This window comes from Anopheles moucheti, chromosome 2, assembly GCF_943734755.1.
Source record: "Anopheles moucheti chromosome 2, idAnoMoucSN_F20_07, whole genome shotgun sequence".
Classification (NCBI taxonomy): Eukaryota; Metazoa; Arthropoda; class Insecta; order Diptera; family Culicidae; genus Anopheles; species Anopheles moucheti.
Genome location: NC_069140.1, coordinates 91225073 through 91231072, shown reverse-complemented (window position 1 = coordinate 91231072; position 6000 = coordinate 91225073). Strand labels below are relative to the sequence as shown.

Here is a 6000-nt window from a genome sequence, read left to right as displayed (position 1 = left end):
TCATTTTCCTATGCTTGCTTCGTTTTACATCAAAGGGATGGATAGTTCGATGGGGGAGGTAATGGAATGTAAACGGGGTTTGGTGTTGGTATGTACAATGTTTTTTTTGGACGTATTGCACAGGGTGTTTGTGATGAAGTGATCAAGTTGGAGCTATTTCTGGATTAAGTTTATGTTGAAGTAGAATTAGCTGAATTAGGTGGCTTGGAACTCTTGCATGCTGTAATAGAATCTGTTCGAAGTTTTCAGCACAACTTGCAGCAAAGACTTGCAATTTCCAGGAAACCCAGATGGACCTCCACAAATTCCTGTTCATTATGGATGGAATTAACTTGAAGAGAAGTTCCCCAAGAAGGTGTGAAGGATTTCATCACTACCCTCACATATTCTATGTTTCGTACCGTGATCGTGCACGTAAAATAAATGGTAGACTCAAATGTCTTTGGCCCTACGTTGTGTATATTTTTCAGTTTTATCAGTTTACAAAATGAATAGATATTTGGAGCGAACTGACTAAGACACGTGCTCATATCCAACTCAAAAAAATCTTCTCCTTCTTATTATTCTCCTTCTTTCTCTCCAATCTGACATCTTCTCGCCAGGTTTGACATTTGACATTTGACGTTTCGGTGTCAAACATTCTAGTTCAATTTAAACCATACCCAGAAAATAGCTCCACCTATGCCACATCACACATCGGGAAACCCTGTATTTGTAACGTAAATTAAAATTCTAAAACAATAATGACGGTATGCGGTTGATCCAACACTTATCGCTACACCCGATCCCCGAACACACACTCAGGACGCCGGTTCTCTAAACAAGTAAATGAACAACATGTAATATCCGGTCGAACGCTAATCAATCACTTCCGGTCATTTTGTTCTCGCTCTCGAGAGGAATTCGAGCGGCTTAAATTCGATTATGCCATCACCTTGAGAACGGGGCCACGAAGTAAGCGATGGTGCACATCAACAACGCGCATCTATCGTGCAGTTGCGGTGTCGATCAGCCAAGACGGTGCAGCAGGACGCCAAGAAGGCCATAGGGCAACAGGATGCTCAAGGATGCAGCCATGACGATGTGGACGGCGGGAAGCACTAGCGTTGCGCTGCCGCCGGTGCCGAAGATGGGAAAATGAATTTCTTCCGGCTCCATCAGCTCCTCGTCATCGTCCAACCCATTCCCGGGCACCGTGTTGATGGTGTTCGGTCCGATTTTATACCCCGACAGGCCACCGTTGATGTTGCCGGCACTCGGTACGCTCGAAGCGGATGATGAAGACGCGCCGGAGGAGGAGGATGAAAATGAGTTTCCGTGCGATCCGATACCGGCGTTCGTGGACGAGCTGAACGAGGATCCGTTCGGTTTGTGCCGCTGGGTGTAGTTGACTTTGAACATGGCTTCGGCGACACCGCCGGGTGAGGAGACGACAAAGTAGAACGTCCTCGGGACCTTCTCGTGCATGTGCACGTAGGTCAGACGTGCCTCCCTGCAGTATGGCGTCGGCAAATCCTGTGTGGCCAAAAGGGGCAACAAATGAGAACATTGCAATCGGGGTTTGGGATGCGAGTGCTGTTTTTCGGGGGGATTGCAATTGCATATCTACATCATGCATGGGAGCGCGCGGAACGGGGAGGGTTTTGAATTTTGCTAGCAAAGCACCCAACCACCACGCGCTGCGGGTGATGTATGACCAAATCGGCAAAATGTGTGCCGAAAAGAGTAGCGAAAAGAGAAGGAAAAACACAACCTCAAACGGAGGAACGGAGGATCAAATGAGGGTTTTTTTGCGAAAGGTGTGCACGTACCACCGTGATGTGGTCACGTGCGTAATCATCAGCTGCACGAGAGTGGTTTTTCGGTTTTCGTCACACAAAATCACATGCTTTGGGAAGATGATCGGTCACATTTTAGAGGAGTGGATTGGAAAATGCACTGCGCACGGTGGTTGCAAACCATTTCAATGGATATTCGATTCGTTAGAATGTTTAAATTGCTTCGTTTGCAAGCGAGAAATATGATTAGGAAACGTGGTGTGAAGGATCTTTAGGGGTTGCTCTTTTATAAATCATTTATTGTCTTGACACGTGATTATACAAACACCTCAATAAAACTTCCCAACGATCGCTTCGAAATGCTTACCGTAAGACCATACGCGAACACTTCTCCACCGTATTGGTTGCCCGGTGTATAGATGCGATCACCATGCAGCCATCTTGCTGCATGGGCCGGTGGATTGGAACAAAATTCCACCGAAAGATGCAGCGGAGTTCCTGCCATTGCCGAGGGTGTTGAATTGCGGGCAGTTACTTTTGGAATGCCTGCGAAAGAAGTAAGGAGTTATCGTTTGATTATTTGAAGTTTGGAATTGATTTAGATTTTAGGGTTAAAACAATAGCGTTATACTGAAGTAATGGTGTAACGAAGGATTCATCATAACCGGTTACAGTCTTTGAACGTTACGCTTTGTCAAAATAACGCTATTTGGCAGTGTTTTCGGTGTTCTTTCCACCCATTTTGACTATGGCATCTCCCTGTCTTCATTTCGCTCTCGTATGTTATCTGTTTCTAATTAGCTATCTTTATTCTTTTCTCTTTCTCTTTTGCTTCTCACTCTATTTACTCTGTTTTGTGAATTGTCCATTTCCTCTTCTATTTGTTTCCTTCCTTTTTGTCTTTCCGGTTTGGTTGTACTCGCTTGTTGCTGCAGTTTTCTTATTTTCTTCTTTTCGTTTTAGGGTTTAGTTTAGGGCCACTTAATTAATTTTTACTAGAATTTAATTGATAACTAGAATTTTTTTATATACCATTGTACAGCCCGCGAGGCAAACAATTCGATTAAATAAATAAATAGTAATAATAATAATAATAATAATAATAATAATAATAATGATAAGAGGTTACTAGTATATTATAAGAATTTAAAACACTTATGTTCCTTGAAGAGTTTAAAGCACGGGAAATCTGGGGGATCCTGTAGACATTGCGATTTGTCTTGCGTTCCCCACCAATAAGAAATATAAACGCTTGTAACGCATCGTAACGCATATTCGAAATAATTTATATCAAAAATTAAGTAATAATGTCAATGTTCTTCTTAGACTAATATGCTGCTCGTATAACTTTATAAGGTTTTACTCGTTTTCTTATCAAGTTTATTAAACTTGTAAGTAATTGCTGTGAATTTACAATTGAACTATTCATAAAACAGAAGCAATGTGTATTTTGATTTAAAAATCCAAACATTACTCTCATTTTCTGGAAGAATGCGGAGAATTTAGGAGAATAAATACTGTTATTGATAACTAAATCGTATTTTTTAACACTTCACTTATTACAAGGACGCAAAGCATTTTCCCCACATATTAGAAGGTTCTTAATATTTCCACAATTTGCAATACGCTCTAGCGCTGAAGCAATATGCAAATGGTATCTTTCTCTCACACACATAGACACACAAAATACGGAGGACGAAAGATGGGCGGTTTGAACGCCATAACCCCCGTGGGCATCATAAATGTCATTACGGTTGATATACATCTCAGCACATCTGCATTTTTGATAGACGGTTGGCACTGAGTTTATGAAATGGACGAGGGAAGGTGAAGGCACACAAACTCCCCCTGCTAACAGCTGAATGTCCTGGAGGCATGCTAGTCTGCAGCATACCATGAGTTGAAGCTGAATTTCTTAATCATTTGCTGAGTTTAAAAAAAAAAGAGTGCCCCGAGTTTGACTAGAGGGGTGCGATGTTGACTAATGAAGCTCGGGTCGGGTTTTGTGTTTGGGCTACGCTGTCGATGCATGCATGGAGTACGGTCATTGCACTGCGCAGCCCCATTGACGGATGGTGTGCTGTTTGGACCGTTGAATAGAAAGTTCTTCTTCGTGTTCGGAGCGTTTCCATCATTGATGAGGGTCTGAACACTCGACAAGTCCCTGCTTACGAGTGATGCATTCATTAACATTTTCGCGGCAAATTTTTGCAAAATGTGGTCGGCTGAATATGCGTGAAATTGGAATATTGTATCGTTTAAGAAATTCTTTCAACGTGATTTAAAAATATTAAAAAATAAAATAGTTACGTGTACAATAAACTGCACCACGTATCGCACCCCTTGCTGGCATCTGAATAATATTAAATCTGCAAACACAAATACCAGCCCGAACCGACCCGGCACAAAGCGAAACAATGATAGCATTGCTGCAATCCTAAACCAAAACCGGCCCATAATGGCAAGCCCCAGCAGAAAAAGTTCACCTCTGTATCGTTCCATTGCCGGGGCTACAATGCCGCCGGGTGCAATCAATATAATCGCCAACATAATCGTTTCATTTCCCAAACCATTATCCCAAAAACGCCCAGTGCCCGGTTGCGGTGTTCTTTTGAGATGCAGAACTGTAAGAATGGGCACCGGGGAGGCATTCGGGCCCCTGTCGAGCCCATCGGATCGAATTACACACCGTATAACGAATCGGGCATTGCGCCTTCGCATTTTATCGTATCGCTTTGGAAGCTTGTAGCAATTTGTCGGATGGAAACTATTAGCAGATTATTATTTTACCAAATCTCGCAAGAATCATCGCACGAGGCAGGAACCTTTTTTGTGGGTTGCGTGTGATTGAGTTGGCGAAGATGAACACGGAAAGGTAAACTACTCTACGATTTACCTGCGAAGCGTGTCGGAAAGGGTTTGATTTCAAATCGGATCAAATCGGTCTGTTCGCTGGTAGACGCTTGCGGAAGAGAAGGAGTGCATAATGCAATGATTTTAATTTAATAATTGAGCATCAAATCGAATCCACTGCTTTTCGGGAGTATGTATATTTGTACAGGAACTAAGAAGTATCGTTTGACTATTAAATTGTATCGATCAGTTCTTCACATTTCCCTACACATTTAAACCATTGCCGTAGCGTTCGTTGGAGAAGCGACAGTGTTCGAACAGGAGTGAACACTTCTCACACAACAATACGTCAGTAAGAATGAACAGAAAAATTGTATCACGTGCATCCCGGGCGAGATGGTTCGATATTGGAATTCTAATTCTATTCCACGCTTGCCTCGCGTTCAACGCGTTAGGGAATGAAGTTAACGTTGTGTTTTTTTTTTTCTGGTGCCCTTTCGGAACGAGGATTCAATAAAAAACATACACTCACACAAGCAGATAGCGTCAATCTTAATGATTTCAGTATTGCTGGGTGACGGATACGATTTTGTGTCTGTGTGTGTGTTGCTCCGTTGCTAGGCAGCACGATCTGCTTACACTCCCTCAACGTGCCATCACGTTGAAATGAGAAAACGTTTCGTAATGCAATAAAAATCGAATCGAGTTAAGCTTAATTTACTGCTCTGTCATGTTAACTTAATTCTAGCTTCGATTTTATTTTAGACAAGCTTTCGCATTCCGGTTCGATTTTCGGCCGTAGCTCGTAGCGAGCTTTTTTTTTCGGGTAGGAAGCATGCGGTAACTGTAACGATCGTCGTTGTCACTCTGCGGATGCCTACTACGTTTAGCATTTCAGTTGAATGGATGTTGGGTTTCTTTTGGGGTAGGATGGGAACCGATTCTAAACACTCCACCAGGGAGGGGCACAATATTATCATCTAGCTTGATGCTGACTAGGTGCTGAAACGGCGCTACAGTGATAATGACATTTATGACGGAAAGATGAAATGATGTTGACAATAACGAACAACCCAATAAGGGGTAGCGGAACGATACAGCGACGATTGGTAAAAGTAAAAAGATATCAGAATGTATATTTCTGCAATTATTCGAAGGAATGTGACTTGAAAGGATGTGTTGCTTCGGAATGCTTATGAAGTTATTTATATACAGTACGTAGCGTATGGTTTTGGGACTGTTAATATTTGACACTGTGAATATTTGAATATTTGTTTGATATATTTGAATACAAATGACAAAGTTAAATGACCAGCATGTTTACAGAGCTTTAAGGAATAAAAAGGAATAAAAGGAATAAAATGAAGAT

The 6000-nt window shown here is 42.0% G+C and overlaps 1 pseudogene; it reads right to left on the bottom strand.

The window, feature by feature from the left end:
* Nucleotides 1-985: 985 nt before the first annotated feature.
* Nucleotides 986-6000, bottom strand: part of LOC128300140 (uncharacterized) — a 43277-nt pseudogene continuing 38262 nt past the window's right edge.